This window comes from Panthera leo, chromosome B1 (genome assembly GCF_018350215.1).
Source record: "Panthera leo isolate Ple1 chromosome B1, P.leo_Ple1_pat1.1, whole genome shotgun sequence".
Lineage (NCBI taxonomy): Eukaryota > Metazoa > Chordata > Mammalia > Carnivora > Felidae > Panthera > Panthera leo.
The window spans coordinates 197,746,206-197,763,890 of record NC_056682.1 but is presented as its reverse complement, the minus strand read 5'-3'; the positions used below and the strand labels follow the sequence as shown (position 1 = coordinate 197,763,890).

Sequence of the window (17,685 nt, the reverse complement as noted above, 5' to 3'; positions counted from 1 at the left end):
ATCTCCATACTGTTTTCCAGAGTGGCTGCACCAGTTTGCATTCCCACCAACTGTGTACAAGGGTTCCTTTTATTGAATAGGTGGTCTTTCCCTTATTGTATATTCTTGCCTTCTTTGTCATAGACTGACCATATAATTTTGGGTGTGTTTCTGGGCTCTGTTCTACTGATCTATGTATCTTTGTTCAGTTCCATACAGGTTTTCCTGATTCTGAGTGATTTGGCATCAATCAAGTTTGACTAGAATCAGGAATTCAACACTGGATTTTCCAGGTCTCTTTTTTAGTTCTCACAAAGCTAACTATTTTGAATGTGCTATTGTTTTAAACTCTGTCTGTCCTTCTAAATCAAAATAAAAACCTATTTCCTTGTATAACAATGATATCTTCTGATAGAAATAGATTATTTTCTAGACATAGGATATAGAGAAGTAACCTCCTGTGACTTGTACTTAAAGTCTTCAGAATTCAGATAACTTGTCTCAGTACAACATGAGCCATAGATGAACTAACTGTCTTCCATGGATGGGACACTAATTTCAAATGCCTGAAAATCTATACTGTCCTCTACCTTGTACTCTGGGTATGTCCTGACAGGTGTCTAGTGATTGAAGTGAAAACACTGTCTTGTACATTTTAGCCTTTACTTTTCCTGATGCTTTGAACAGAGTTCCTTCAAATGATCTTCAGCCACACTTATTCTGTCATTTATCCATGTCTTTCTATAGGGTATTGGCTGAATATTTCTTTTTTACAAATTTTTATTTATTTTTGAGACAGTGTGGGCAGAGAGACAGGCACAGAATCTGAAGCAGGCTCCAGGCTCTGAGGTGTTAGCACAGAGCCCGATGCAGGGCTTTAACTCAAAAGTGGTGAGATCATGACCTGAGCAGAAGTCGGATGCTTAACCGACTGAACTACCCAGGTGCCCCATTGACTAAATATTTCCATCTGCTTTATGACTTAATATTCTCTGGCTAATATCTCTTTGAGGATTGTGGCTCTATCTCAATTTCTTGATTTTAACCTCTTCATGGAGAATAGGTTAAGATCTCTTAAATTGATGCCCTTTAGGTACTTGCTACCTTGTGCTGTGAGTGCTTGTGGTGGCCCCTACCTGAGCATATATCTTGGCAGAAAGGTTCTATTGATAAATACTACTACTTTTTGGTATTCGGCTGAGGTGATGTCCACTTGGGTTAAATGTGAAACTCTGTGGTACCTGAGTGTCCTCTGAAAATGAAATCTCAGATACTGTTTATTGGAACTTCTCCAAGAGAAGCAAAGACCTAAAGGCTAGAAGGTTGGAGCTGGATGCCCTCTGTTGCTGTTCTCTGAATTTCTTTGGCACCAATAGCATATGAATGTAGAAGGCAGAAGTGGGACAGTGCTCATCATCGGCATCATTATTGCTTTTCTGGGAAGACAATGTGCATCTGTGAGACATGGATAGAAATTAGGGAACCACTAAAGTCCCACAGGGTCACAATGATGGGAATTACTCGACTTTTGGCCCAAAAATCTGATTGAGGAGAGACTTTCTGGGTGGGAGAGGAAGCTGTTGGTCATGCCATCTGGGCATTAGCCATTTCTAGTTTAGTCTTGGCAATGATTTTCTGTGGAGAATGGCCGAGAGTATGGCTGTAATAAGAGGCAGATAATACTAGAGCTGTAATTTTCATAAGAGGCTGTTTTTCACAAAGAACTTGTTTTGCTAGTGTGCAGGGCAGATAGTTTGCTTCTCTTGGCATCCCTGCTGCCCAACCAGCTTGTGCAAAGCAGGGACCTCACTGGATGTCTGAGTCTGAAGACTCCTGCATCTTAATTCCTCTGGCTTTAGTAAAGTTGGTGAGCATTCAACCACTGGACTTTAGTCTACTTGGTCCTCAGGGATGAGACTACTTCTAGTCTAAAGTGTCCTGTGTCATGACTCCCCCCTATATATGGAACCAGATCAATTTAGTCTAGGTAATTTTGCTGAGGGAGTTCAAGTTGCTTATGAACTCTTTGGAAACATATTTCTGAGCTTGTAATTGCCTCCTGGTATGTACTTGTAATTCTTCCTCATGCCTTAGAGAACAGAGCTAGAAGTTTGAACCTTAAATGGTGGACTTTTGTGATCAAAAATCTTGGCATGTTATAGTTCCACCTAATGGAGCCCTTGATTCCTAGCAAGGCACTTCAGTTTTGCATATTGTCTTTGTTAGCAGGTAACATTACACATTCAAGAATGGAGGTAGACAAAATGCCAAGATGGAGGAATTTGTCCCAAAATAACCTAAGTTCATGGTCAGGAATCTAATTGAAACAGATATCCATAAAATGCCTGATAGAGAATTTAAAGCAACCATCCTAAGGACACTCTCTGGGCTTGAGAAAAGCATATAAAACCTGAGAGACCCTCACTGTAGAGAAAAGAGTAAACATGAGGAAATAAAAAATGCAATAAGATTTGAAACCAACTGGATGTCATGACTAGCAGGATGGAAAAAGCAGAGGAATAAGTGATATAGAAGATAAAATTATGGAAAATAAGCCGAACAAAAGAATGGATCATGAAAATAGAGTTAGCTCAAGAACTCCATTAAAGATAGCATTCATATCATAGGAGGTTCCAGAAGAGAAAAAGGGACAGAAGGTTTATTTGAGGAAATAGTAGTTGAAACTTCACTAACCTGGGGAAGGAAACAATCCTCCAAATCCAGGAGACAGAGAATTCCCATCAAAATCCCCAAAAGCAAGCCAAACACCAAGACCTATTGTAATTAAATTTGCAAAATAAGTAGTAAAGAAAAAAATCCTAAAAGCAAGACAAAGGAGAAGTCCCTAACTTACAAGGGAAGACTCATAAGGCTAGCAAACTTCTCCACAGAAAGTTGGCAAGCCAGAAGGGAGTGCCATGATATATTCAATGTGCTGAATGGGGAAAAGTCTGCAGCCAGAATAATCCATCCAGCAAGGCTGTCATTCAGGATAAAAGGAGAAATGGTTTCCCAGACAAAGAATCAAGTTTGTTTAGAGTACTTTCACATAGCTATTCATCTTGTTATCATTTGTCTCTTGTTCCTTGATCCTATTCCTGGTGACCACTGGACCTTGATGTTACATTCAGGATGGAAAATTAGTTCTGTTATGTAGGGTATAGAAAGCCTAGAGTCAAAATTAACTGGAAGGTTGTAAATACCTACACTTGCTTGGTGATGTATATTTGTGAGTGGAAGAAATCCTGTCTGCCCAAAACTGACAAGGCTGCAAAAGGTTGTAGGTCCTTCAGCAGGAAGATGAAGCAGAAAACTCAGTCTCAGTATCTACAGGTTATCACTAACCTATATCCCTGGGAGAATCCGTGAAACACTTTAGCTCTCACAAATGATATTCAACAGGACTATGAGGAGGTCTTTCAGTTATTGGGGAAAATCTGTTTAGAAGACCCTGTCTCACATTTTCTGTGTATAAGTTACAGGAACTTGTTTGAGTAATCTCCAGAGCACGTAGTCCTCATCAAAGACCTGTTGAGTGTGGGAGCTTCTGCCCGTCAACTGCTGAGAGAACAGGACTAAATGGTTTTTAGTCACTGAGCACCTCAAACCTGGGTACCCAGGAGACTAGGTTCTGTATAAAACAGTAACATGATATCAACTTGTCCCAGTGAATCCTATGGGCCCACATATGGGATCTCAGGATTTAAACCTTGTACATGGCATTAGGTGGAGGTCACTCTTATCTGGAAATCACATACGATGTAGTTAATTTCCACTACAGCTGTTCTCAAAGTATCCTCCTACCGGATTAGTTTCCTATTTCTCCCTATCGTCTTGTATTGTTCAAGGAGAACCTCATCCCTTCCTCCACCACTCATGCAGTAACAGATTTAAACTAGTGATAACCACATTTTTGCTTGTCATTTTCATCTTTATGCATCTCTTACCTATGATTGCACTCTACCTGATCTTCTGCTCTGAAGAACATTGGTGTCAATACCCCTGTCTCATGGAGAACCTGCACTAGGTAAGTTATGGAGAATTTTGTGTCGAGATCTAGGTTGGTAGTCATAGAAACTGTTTCCAGAATTCTTTGGCCAGGGATGGCTTCTGATGATCCTCCTCCTCTAATTGGGATCATTTTAAAGTGGAATAGAATATAGTCTCTCTGTAGCAGGTTGTTTTCTTCACAATACTGTCTTTACATAGTCATTCACAGAAATCCCCCAACTGAAGCAGAAATGAGCGTTACATCCCTTACTCCCAAACCACTGTAGACTAGCTTTGAGTAAGGCATCCAAGCATTAGGAAGTCTGTAAGAAGGAAAGGGGTGTGTGTGTGTGTGTGTGTGTGTGTGTGTGTGTGTGTGTGTGTTGCTCTTTGATTTCTGCTTTGGCTAATGTGCTCTGTGCTACGTGATCCAGAAGACTGCAGGTGAGAGTGAAGGTTGAGGATATCAGTGATAGTCCTCTGCTTAGTAGGTTCTTAGTTCCTTGTGGGTCTATTTGAATTAAGACCTTTGCTCTGTTGCACTTAGTTTTAGTCCAGTCTCTTCATGCTGTGCTATAGAGTAGCAGCAGAAATGATGTCTGAACTTAAGGATCATGCTCCTTAACGGGAGGTCGCCTCTACTCTCTATTGTCCTCCTTATTGACTGAAGCCAAGAGTGATCTCCTCTAGGAATGGCAGATCAAAAGGGAGAGGAATGTTTGAGCTTTCTTATTCTTTCATTTTTTAAGAGGTGTTCAATGGTCTAGGCCCTCTTGGCAAATAGCTATTCCTCCATTCATGGCCCTGACCCACAATTGAAAGAAGATTGGTCGAAAGATCCTCTGTAACCTCTAGATCATGGAAAAGTTAGTGGGTACGTCTATTCTCTCCAGAGCCCTTGTTTTCATGTGCCCCAAGGTGTATGGTCTTCTGATGCCAGCCACACAGATGGAGTGGAATGGGGCTCAAAGGTAGCCTGAGAATAGCCCCATTCTGGAGAACAGGCTCAAGGTTGTACTCACACAGGCATAGGGGATTTTTGTCTTTTCTTTTCCTGTGATTCTCAAGTTTTAGTCCTAACAAAGTCTCCTTTAAACTGAGGTAATATTTTGAGAGATGTGTCTTTCAATATTTCTTTAAGTGATCATAAAAATGATAGGACATATCAAGGAAAAATAGAAGAATTCTGCAATATCTTTGCTATGTGGGAATAGAATGTTAGTTTTAGGATCCTGTGTAAATATTTCAATACATAAATGCATTTTATTAGTACCAGCTTCACTATATTAGTAATGGTTTAGATGGGAAGACCATGTGAAGTCATCACTTAGTGATACGTTTGTTGTCTGAGCTTCAAGACCTGTTGAATTCTCATTTGTATGTGATTTAAGCTCTTTTTGTGTAGGGGAGGGTTTAAGTCTTGTTCTCCCACATTTCATCATCTTCAACCACCTGAATTCTGGTGAAACCTGACCTGGGAGGCTGACCTCTCATTAGAACTCCTAGGACTGAATCAGAAGGAAGCTAGCTATGTGCCATGCAGAGTCTCACCTGAAGTATAAGTTTGTACTAGACACTGGCCAAGGAGAAGACTTCAGGCTATTTTGCTTTGGTTTCTCCCATGTAGGTCTTTGGGGAGTATATGATCCCCATCCTGCCAGGAGTCTAAGGGCCTAAGGGCCACAGTCCAGGAATCCCTTTACCTCCTCTGACACTTTGTTTAAATGACCTTGTGCATCATCTTCATTGAAAAGAATTTGAGATGGTCCAGTGAGGCTTTTTATTTTCCCGATGCTCTAAAAGAGATTTTAGCTAACTTACATAGGGAATGTCCAGAGTGTTGACTATGGGTTTGATGTAAATCTATGCGCTAAGCTGATGGATGTTCTTAGACTGGTGAAGTGTCATTAAGGTGTGCCTGCTGGAAAGTACAATAGGAAGTGCAGTTTGAATGTGGGAAGGTTGCAGCCAGATGCCCGTTAAGGTGAGTGTTTGACACCACCAGCAACATAATTGTTTCAGTCTGAGGACAGTGCTCCTCTTGGTCAACAGCAGTACTTTCTGCTCTGGGCATCTAGGACTCTATCTGAAGACATGGCCTGGAATTAGGAATCCCTTTCAAGCCGTCAATGTTACCCTGCTAGGTTTCAGACTCTAGGAAGCATGAGTCATTGGTTCTGTCGAGGAAGCTACTGTTCCTAAAACCTGGAAGATCTGACCACCTTTCTGGGTTTGTTTTATGATACTTCTCGGGAAAGCCTGTTTCCGGGATTGATGTCAGAAGATGAAAAAATGTAATGCTCAAGCTTTGCTTTAGACAAGACTCCCTGTTTCTGGTACAGGTTCTAAAAAACATTTAAAAAAATTAAAAAGGTACAGTGCCTGGGTATTCTCAGATGATGTGGTTTTAGGGGCTGTTCGTTCACTTTCCCTGGGAGGAACCAGAGACCTAAATACTAGAAAATTGGACATGGATGCCACCTGTGGTTCTTCTGAATGCCTTTGGTATGATCAATAGCAATATAAATTTCTAGAGAGGTGGGGGACAGTATTCATGGGCAACTTTGTACCTCCTCTGAGCATGCAGAACCCATCTGGGAGACACAAACAGAATTCTGTAACCATCATAGTCACACAGTGTCACACTTCTGGGAATAACTGACCTTTTACCCCAAACTGATGGGAGGCCTGTTCTTAACAGGAAAGATTGCTGCTGGTCATGTCTTCTGGGCTCTAGTTCATTTCTGGATTATTCCTGGAAATATTTTCCTATGAAGCTTGGACCAGAAGTCCTGAGGGATGCTATAATAAGGAAATGAACAGTTCTAGGGCTTTCCCCTGTTCCACAATCTTGGTGTTGTCAGCGTAAAGGGTTTGGTTTGTCCTGGCAGCTCTGCTGATCAGCGAGCATCTGTGAAGCCAGGACCTCACTGGGCAGGCTGTGGGCTCTGAGGACTCCTATATCTTATTCTGGTAGAAAAGTGGGTGAGAACTCACCCAGTGGACTGAGGGTCTACTTGGTCCTCAGGGATAGACTCATTTTGAGTCTGGGGTTCTCTGTCATGACCATCCTGAAGGAGGGGGCCAGATCAATTCAGCCTTGATAGTTTTGCTAAGGGGAAAATTCACATTGTCTTGTTCCTATGGAAACCGACTTCAGAGCTTATAATTGCTTCCTTGTGTATATTCCAAACTTTTCCTTCTTCCTTAGAGAACAGAGCTGGTTCTGCATCTTCAATGATAGGCTGTTGCTATGAAGTTTGGCATGTCCTAGCTCCAACGAATGGAGTACATGTTGGCTCAAAGTAAGGTGCTTCAGCTTTCTTTTGCATATAGTCTTTGCTGGACACTCATTTATTTAAGGATGGTGGGAGCACATTCGACTACTTTCACTCTATTTCATCTTTGTCATCACTTATCTCTTGTTCCTTGGTCCTGCTAGTGACTGGTTACCTTGATGTTGTGTCATATTCAGGATGTCAAGTTAGTCCTTTCTTGTATAGCTAGAAGAAAGTCTTAAAGTCAAAATTAACTAGAAGGTTGTAACCACATCCATGTTTCTCCCTGAAGTCTGTCAAGATGAGAACTCCAGTTTCAGTGTCCAAAGCTGAGGTGGTTGTGAAAAGCTTTGGGTCCTTCATGAAGATGTGGGAACAGAAGCTTGTTCCCATTGCCCTCATGTCCCTAACACACAGCCCTGGGGGGTGGGGTCCTTAAGATGCTCACACCCCGGTGACTGATGTTCAGTACCTGATAAAAAGGTCTGTTAGTTGTTACAGGGAAAACCCAGCTGTAAGGGGCACACAACAGATTGTACATCACTTAAAGATGGAAAGAGTCAGGAGTTGTAAAGTTGTTCTCCCCAAAAAGCCTCGATCATCTTAATTGGGGGAGTTCATTGTGAGGAGACCTGTTAGACTTAACAATGCTGGTCTTGATCTTCTTGTCAGTGGGCATCAGGAGATTGATGTGCTTAAGGTCTGTTCTGAACAATAAAAGGATGTTCTTCTGGCCTGTTCAATCCCATGGGCCCATAGGTAGTGTAACTGAAACTAGCTATGGCTCTGCTGCATGCTAGGCTGACAATCACTGGAGTGGGCAGCAAGAGAAATGTTTGTTCAAGGCAGCCAATGAGATGGGAGAGCAGGCCTCAAATTCTGCCCAAGGAGAGTCAGGAATATTTAAAAGCAAACAAAAGTTTGGGTGAAATGTTGCAGCTGTACTTACTAGTGCCATTAGCCCTTTGGTTACTGGTTTTAGTAGCATCATAATGTAACCTCTATTTGCTGACACGTGCCATTGGCTGTTGGACACCAGATAATTAGGTGTGCCACTTGCGGGGGGGGGGGGGGTGTTACATTCTGCTATAGCCCTTCTCAAAGTAAAACCTCAAGAGACTGGAGTTTTCCCTAGGTTGTTGAAGGAGCTCTTCATTGGGACCTCAACCACTCATAGGATGGCAAGTTAGCACTACTGATGACTTTTTTTCTTGTGCTAATGTAGCTGCTCTTAACTATTTTCTATCTGTTCTTTGTTGAAAGTTCCCAGATGACATCACTGTTGTCTCATTAGGGGACTCCAAGGGATAGCATATGGTGAAATTTATGCTTTTAGATCCTGGTGGGTAGTTTGTTATACTTCTTCTTTGGTCAGAGACCTCCTGGCACTCCCCTTCTTCCCATTTTGCAAGAATGTAATACAGGTGAGGAGAGAATAAATTGCCTTTTTGTAGAAGACAGGATTTCTTTAAATACTTGTAAAGACACCAATTCCTTTCTTTACATAAGAACAATAATCTTCAGTCTTCCACTGAAGTGAAAAATGAGGGATATGTGCATCTACCTTAGATCTGATGACAGAGATCAGTGATGGTTTGTTCCCCAGGTGGATTTCTGCTTTGGCCTCTTTGAGTTAATATGTCCTGTGCTCCCTGATCCAGGAGAAGACTGGAGGTAGCTAACTCAAGGAGGATCCTGTATTCCCCTGACTTCATTTACAGAGGACCCCAGGGTCAACTTGAAGACTGTTCTCCCTGCTGACTTTGTTGGCTCAGTACATCAGTATGCTCTGCCTATTCTGAGACTCTCCTGTATAAGGATTATGACATCAGACCTTCAGAATCTGTTCCTTGGTTCTATGGAGATTGATTGTATTTTGAAGCACTCAGGATAGAAAGTAAATTCTCTTGGCATAGGTAAGGAAGATGATATCAGCTGGTCCTAGATAATCCATCGGTCCACAGGTAGGCTCTCAGTATTTAACTGTGTACATTACCTGATATGTGTCATCAAGTAGAGGTGATACTCTATAAAAGTATATCTGATGTGGTTACCTTCCATTACAACCATTTTCAGAACATTACTCCAATGTGACTTCAAAGTGGTCTCCTTTTCTCCCCATCTTAGATTGTTTGAGGACTTCACACAGACTTCAGCTCTCCTATAGCAAGAAATTAGCACTAGGGATACACCATATGTTTTACTGTCCATTTTGATGTGGTTACACACTCACACCTCTGGTGACACTTTATCTGTACTCTATTATTGATATGACCCCCACAAATGACTTCCCACACAAAATTCTAAGTTTGTAAAGTATATTTTCTGAAATTCTTCCTGGTCAGGTGCAGCTTATAATGGCTGTGGACACACTCCCTCCACCTCTCTTCTTGTGAAGACATCTTTTACTTTCATACAACAATCACCCAGGAAGAAGAAATGAGGGACATATTCTTTAACCTGAAATCCTAGCAGACTAGCCTAGAGGGACACATTTAACAAATAGGCATGTCTATAAAGAGGTATGACAGGGCTGTGTTGGCTTATTCCCCAGTGGACTTCTGTGTGGGCCTCCCTGTCTGAGCTTCCCTGTGGTGTGGTGCCTGATCCTGAGTCTGATTATGCATCAACTGCCCAAAGAGGGCTGAAGTAAAGGTCTATTCTTAGAACTCTGTCCTATTTCCTGAGATTCTCTGGTTTTAGGTAGTGTCTTCTTTCAACTAAAATACCTCCCTGTTGGGGTGTCTGGGTGGCTCCGTTAAGTGTCCTACTCTATTTAAGCTCTAATCATCATTTCTTGGTTCATGGAGTCGAGCCTCACGTTGGGCTCCATGCTCACAGCAAGGAGCCTGCTTGGGATTCTCTATCCACTCTTTTCCCCTCTCCTCACTTGCATATGTGCTCTCAAAATATTGGGGGGTGGGGAACCATCCCTACCATGCCAAAAAGATCTAAAGGATGTGTCATAGGAGAATCCAGCTGCTGCAGAAATGTCCAGATTCCAGAAGAATTGAAGTACTCCTAAATCTTCCTTTCACTAGGAAATTTCCTTTCGTCTGTCCTACAGCAGCAAAACTATTTGATTCCATAGCCAAGATCTCTGACCTCTAATCTTCTTGTGATATCTTGTTCTCTCTTCTAAGAACAGATACCTTGTACATCCCTCACCCCCTTAGCCTTGTTCCCATCTTTGCCTCCCAGTAATGTCTGCCAGAATTAAGTACCTTTAGAATCCTAATAGAGATTAATTTGCTGTCTCTGGATTCTATAGGGGTGGTTTTGCTTCCTTTCCAGGGAATCATTGCTTTCTATTTCATTCACAATTAGAACACTGTTATCTAAAATTTAATCTTAAATTTAATCTTAAACATGGTGGGAGAAAGCTACCCCATGAGGGAATGTAGAGCAGAAACATTTTCTGTGTAAGTTGTTCTTGTGATACTTCTGTAGTCTCCTGGCCTCCAGACAATACTCAAGTAGGTACTATTTGCCACTTGTAACCTTTTCTAATTGGGCAGTGTACTCCCCTACCCCCACCTCTGTGTTGCCTTTCCTGGAAGTAAATGGTGTGTGTCATGGAATTCTACCTGAAAGCCTTACCCTGTGACTCTCTTTAGGTGAAAGTGATGTATGTTTTCCAATCTTCCCATGGTTAGTCACGTTTCAGGAGTGGCTAGATCCAGAACTCGACACTGGATATTCCTGTTACTCTTTTTCAGTCATCACAGTAGAATCACATAGACATTGATCCTGAAGTGTACTTTCTTTCTCTTTGATAAATTACCCTGATTTCTTAGTTGTATTATCTGAATATACAAAGTACCATCTTTCTCAATTAGCTTAGAGATGCTGGTCAAGATTTCCTGCAGTATGAAATACGTTGGGACTTCTCACTTACATTCGTTACTCCTTATGAAGTTTCTATCCTAACCTCAGAATGTGAAAATGAGCTGCCCAAGAGTAGGCAGGTCCATAGGTGCTTAAGTCACCTGCCTAGTCCCCTGGAGGGAACTTAGGTAGAAATGCTGGGAGGTCTTCTGAACCACCTTCTGCCTTGTAGAGGCCTCTGGAGAAGTGGGGGAGGTAAGCAAAAATGTAAATATTCTTTTTTGAGAGAATGACCTCTGCATTTCTTTGGTCACTCAGGGCCAAGCAAGGGTCATAAAAATCCCACTCCCATAAATTCTGCCTCAAGTCTTCCCTCTCCTCTTGATGGTCAGATACCTCCTGTAAGACTTCAAATCTGACACAGGAATCCTTGGTTAAAGGATTTTTCCATGTGCTTTGAATAAAGACTCATTCACTACTGCCAACACCTCCATGGATCTATTTTTCACATGCTCAACAATTTTCTTCAGAGTTTGAAAATTGGTGACTGTTTTAGGAGGACATGGTCTTAGTCTTCCTAGGTTTTCCTTTCAGTAGGAAAGGTACACGAGTCTGCCTGCAGCAAGGCTATTCCGATTCCATAGCTGAGGTCTATAACCTCCATATTGTGATGGCGTCTCTTTTCCTCTCCCAAGAAGAATTTCCTTAGACTCCTTATCTCATTGAGATTTGAGTGTGTCTTGCCTCCCAGTAATGTTTACCAGAATCAAGTACCTCAGAATTCTGATTATTAGAGATTCATTTGCTTTCATTGGGTTCTGTGGGTGGCTTTGCTTTGTCTTCAAATATCATTTATTTCCATCACAAATTTCTATAATTTGACTTGAATGTAATAAGGTTTTCAAGAAATAATCTGGGAGAAATGTAAATATTTTTTCCTCCTGGGGCACCTGGGTGGCTCAGTTGGTTAAGTATCTGACTTTGGCTCAGGTCATGATCTCATCGTTCATGAGTTCAAGCCCTGCATCAGGCTCTGCTATCAGCTCAGAGCCTGGAGCTTGCTTTGGATTCTGTCTTTCTCTGCCCCTCCCCTGCTTTCTCTCTGTCTGTCTCTCTGTCAACTAAAACATTAAAAAATATTTCCCATATCACAATGGATTGGTTGCTGAAGTTTGTTACCATTCATGTGTGATTATTTTAATACCAATTACTGCTTCCCTAGTAGAATGCAAATCATTATATTATCACTTCTGGAAGAATATCTAAAATTGGTACCTTTTAGTTTGGTAAAGGATTCTTATCCTAGAGCTTCTAAGAAGTGTTGAAGAAAATTTATGGTCTTTCTGTGGAGGGAAGGGCTTAAATACCATCTCATCTTAGCCCCGTAAATTCTAATGAAGCCTGGGCTGAGAGGGATGGTCGTCTCATTTGAAACCCCAAGGACTGATTCAGAAGCATGGGTGAGGTGTGTTGGAAATGCTTGTCCTGCTGCCTTCATTGCAGTCTTTAACCCTGGGTCACAGAGGCTTATACACCATGCTGATGGGACAAAGTGAAGGCTCCCAAGGCTATTTGTGGTGGACTTTCCTACGCGTGTCTGTGAAGGTTTTGTGTGATCCTCATCCTGCCAATCCCCCATGGAACAGCCTGGGATGTCCTTTGTCTGCCTAATTCTCCTATGTCAGTACAGGGGTCTTTCCCATCCAGAGTACTGAGATTGGCTGAGTGGGATTTCTTCTGGATGCCGAGACTCTGACTAATGCCCAGGCAAGTCCAAAGGATGTTGATTGCATGGGCAGTGTATTCCCTCCAAGGCTGGCACACCTGGAATCTCAGATCTCTGGTCTTCATCACACTGTCTTGAGATCCTCCTTCCAATGGTTTTCCTTTTGGTACTAAATGTAATATCTTAAAGGGTGGAGCACTCAGGTGACAGTCCTTCTGATCTGTGGGGTTTCTTTTCCACTTGTGCTTACTCTGAGAATGTGGGTCCACATGTGTTGAAATCACATGTCAAAGACCATAGAGGGAACCTGAACTTAAATCCTCTGGTGGATGAGGAGGGAGTTCGTGTAGTCAGATCTGAATGGCTCTCTTGCCACCACACTCAGTGTATAGTGATATCCCCAGGAATGGCACATATATCTGTTACTCTGGTCCCTATAGGTAATGCATCTACATAAGGTGAGCACTGTGCTTAGGTGAAAGTTTTCATGCACTGTTCTTAGTTCATGACTGTCCAGTTGGGCTGGTGGCCTTTTTGTCTGTGCCATAACAAGCCAAAAGCAGCTTTGAATAATCACAGCCCTTCTGCCAGATTATCCAATGTCTGTTTTCTGGCACAGCTTCTAGGTTTTCTTACTGTCTGCTAATGGTTTGGAAGCACTCCCCTCCATCAAGTAACCTAATTCCTGTGGTTTGGTGTCTATTAGCTCTTAAATTCCTCCAAGGTTTATATCTTAGAATCCTTTACCCCCACTTTTTTTTGGCATATCCACAATCTATCATGACTTTTTTGATTGGCTCTGGCATAAATACTGTGAAGTCTTACACGATATCTGGACAGTTTTCCCCAGTAGGAATTTGTTGGAAGCCTGACAGCTTTCTTGGCTTTTTCTGTAACATTAGCATCTTTAATCTGGAAAAAGTCCTTCCAGACTTCTATGATCTCTGTACTGGGGTTCTCTTCCATAACATTGACAATATTTTCCATACAGTACTATGTTTAGAAGGCTCATTAACTTTCATGGTACTCATGACCCCCTGATCAAGCGGCTTAGAGACAGGTTTGGGGCAAGTAGAATAATTCAGTGCTTTTGGTGTTGAACTCCTGGGGTTCTGGGTGGCCAGGGGCATTATCAAAAGAACTTTAAAAGGCAGTCCCTTACTGGCAAGGTACTTCCTGATTTTAGGGACAAAGCATCAATGGAACCAGTGCAGAAAAAAGTGTTCTGGTCGTGCAGGCCTTGTTATACAACCAGAAGACTGGCAGCTGGTGTTTATCACTTCCCTCAGGGCTCAGGTGTTTTTGGCTTTATAGATAAGGGCAATCCTGAACAGAAACCTGACTACATTTGCAGAAAACAGTTAGCCTAACCTCTTCGGTCTTCAATGCTGGTGCTCGCTTTTCTTCTTTGCTAATGGCCTTTGGGGCATTCCTTCCCCCCCCCCCCCCCCCCAGAATAGGGCACTTTTGTCTGTATTTAAAAACCAATTCAGGCAGATATCCTTTCTTCGACTTTCTTGATGGCTTCTGGGAACTACCTCTTCGTGAGCAGAAGCTGCTTCTCCTGTTACATTGACATTTCTTAAGCTAAACCTCTTCCTGAACTTATCACACCATCCCTTGTTGACCTTAAATTCTCCAGCTTTAGGTCCTTCACCTTCCTTTAGCTTAAGTTGTCCTGTAATAACTTTTTCTTGAGTCATCTTGGAGTCTATAGTATGCTTTTCTTCTAGCCATCCTGTACCTATAAAAAGTTGTATTTTTACTACAAGATAAAAAGGCGTTGGCAAAAAGCTGAAGGTTTCCACGCCTGTTGTATAACCTTAATCTACAGGACAGCTAAAGCAATTCAACTTTTTCTTGTAATGTCCTGAAGTTTCTCTGCTGCTTGGGATCACTTCCAGCATCACTAGTATCACTTTGTATGGGTTACCTGGTGTGTTACTCCAGGTTTATGGTGTGGCACTAAACATGATGAAAAATAGGAGATGCACAAAAGATCACATTACTGCCATGCCAATTTACTGGAGAGACCAACTGATCATGCAGAGATGATTACCATCACCACATGGCATGTTTAGATACTTGGGACACTTGTGCTCACTGCAGTAGCAATAGATGACCACAAAATTATTACATGAGTACAGTATCGACTAAAGTTATTTTTATACAGTGTGATTTAATACTGCATCTTCAGGTTTACATTTCAGCTGCAGTGCCAGATATGGTCTGTTTGTGCATGTGATTAACTTTATAACTTTTGTGTATCCTGGCAGCCTATGATAAAATAGTATCCATTCATTCATGAGATAGGTAACTTTCTTAATTTTTTGATATTTCAAGGCTATGTAGTTTTTTTTTCAAATTGTTGCACTTCTCAAATTTTCCATTAAAATCTCATATTTTCCAATATATCTGACAACCCATGAAGTTCAAAGCCATGTTTTTCAAGGGCTCTCTGTATCTAGTTTCTATTATAGGAATCCTGGATATTTGATACTTGATTCAAAAAATTTTAAGTTTTTACTTAAATTCCAGGTAACATAGTGTAACTGGTTTCAAGTGTACAATATAGTGACTCAACACTTTTATACAACACCCAGTACTCATTATAACTGGTATACTCCTTAATCCTCATCACCTATTTAATCCGTCCCTACCTACCTCCCCTCCAGTAATCATCCATTTGTTCTCTATAGTTAAGAGCCTGTGTCTTAGTTTGACTCTTTCCCTCCTTTGCTCATTTGTTTCTCCAATTCCACATGAATGAAATCCTATGCTAAGCAACATAAAGAAAGACGAATACCATAACACTCCGGCTCCATCCAAGTTGCAAATGGCAAGGTTTCATTTTTTTTATGACTGAGTAATATTTGTGCATGTGTGTGTACATACCACATCTTTACCAATTCATCAGTTGATGGAACACTTGGGCCGTTTCCATAACTAGGCTATTTTATTTTATTAAAAACACTTTAAGTTCATTTAGAGAACTCCAAGCAAGCCCCTTGCTATAAGCATGGAGCCTGATGCTGGGCTCAATCCCATGAACCTGTGAGATCATGATGAGCAGAAATCAAGAGTCAGATGTTTAACTGTACCAGCCAGGTGTCTCCATAATTAGGCTATTTTAGACAATGCTGCTGTATAAAATTGGGGTGTATGTATCCCTTTGATTTAGTGTTCTTGTAATTTTTTTTGTAAATACCCAGTAGAGCAATTGCTAAATCATAGAGTAGTTCTATTTTTAACTATTAACTTTATGAGGAACCTCCATACTGTTTTCCATAGTGGCTGTAGCAGTTTGCATTCCCAACAGTGTAAAAGGATTCCCTTTCTTTGTATCCTCACCAACACCTGTTGTTTCTTGTGTTGATTTTAGCTAAAATACATGTCTTAATGGAACTAGCACTGATTTCTGGTAAGGGGGTAAAGGAGACATGAGAGTATAAAGCAGAGAAATTTTCTGTGGCTGTCCTTGGGATACTTAGTTCTGTAATCTCCTGGCCTTTGGACAACACTCTTCTAGTAGATGATAACCTACATGAGTACTAAAAGAGCTAAACAGGGGGACCAGGGATTCTTAAGCTGTATTGACTTGGGTTGTTTCCATGCTCAACTTGGGATATGGTGAGATCTAGGAAAAGCTGGTTTGCTACTTAAATACCTTGAGGCTGTCTGTGATTAACAAATGTGAGGAGGCACTCCAAGGAAAAACAAAAATGTGGGCAATGAGGAAAAGAGGGAAACATTTTTTCTTACAGGGAAATGCAAATCCCTGAGCTCTGATCAGTTTCAAACCAAGTCTACCCATTAAGGTTGCTTAGAAGTGTCATTCTGTTGAGTCTTTTGCAAGGATTTGCATAGCTGTATCTGAGCCATACTGAAAGTGAATGCCAACTCCATCAGGTGGAACATTGGAAAAAGCTATTACAATGCTGATCTCCTCTTCCATGGGGGAAGGTGTAGGGTTGCACAATTTAACCTTAGTCTCAGAAAATGGAGGTCCTAACAAGAACTGGAAGCCCCACACATGTTGGCAAGTTCTCTAGGTGAAGAATCCCATGGTGAATTCCTACATTAGAGACATAATCATTTTTCCCCTTCCTTGTCCATTTTCACCCTATCTGCTCTTTATTCAAAATACCTTGGTGACAGCACCATTGTCCTATAGGATCCTCCTCGAAATGGGAAGAGTTTAGTCCCTTGTGGTTGGCTGTGCTTAGAATTCCTTTGTCAGTTTCTACTCTTTTCCCATCCTCCCAAGGACATTACATGGAACTCACTCATATGAGAAGTTAGCACTAGTGATACCATACCCAGTCCTTTGCAACTGATGTAGTTGCTCTTTAAGTCCAATTACAGGCCTGTTACTGACCTGATCTTTGCATTGTTACTGGTGTTGCATGAAGATCTCTGCAAATAGGGGAGAATTTTGTTTAAGTCTAGGTTGGACCATGACAAACTGATTGTTTCCAGAAGTCTTCCCTATAAGAGATGGCTTATGATGGTCCTCACCCATTCGCACCTCCAAATTTGAGTCAAAATAAGACAGAGAATGTTACATTTTACAAAAGACATTCTTAAGAGACCTATTTCCTCTTAAGTAATCTCCTACCAAAATATACTTGACAGAGAAACTTGCCTGAAGTATTAGGTGGCCTATATTTAGAAGTTAAAAAAAAATCAGCAAGGAGGGATGAGAGATGTGGTATTCATTCTCCAGTGGATTTATATTTGGGCCGCCTCTTTCTGCGCTTCCCTGTACAACCTCCTCTAAAAGAAAACAGTTGTACTTCAAGCGACATAAACAGGGAGATACCAAAAATGAGGACTATTCCTATGCCTCAGAGTCAGGTAGATTCCTCATGAGACCATTTGTTC

At 41.4% G+C, this 17,685-nt stretch overlaps 1 long non-coding RNA gene across 2 annotated transcripts in view; it reads left to right on the top strand.

The window, feature by feature from the left end:
- Positions 1 to 9,139: 9,139 nt before the first annotated feature.
- LOC122218620 overlaps positions 9,140 to 17,685 on the top strand; it is a 107,216-nt gene continuing 98,670 nt past the window's right edge. For both annotated transcript variants that reach the window (XR_006202035.1, XR_006202036.1), the window contains exon 1: positions 9,140 to 9,211. This is a non-coding gene — a long non-coding RNA (uncharacterized LOC122218620). The remainder of the gene's footprint in view (positions 9,212 to 17,685) is intronic.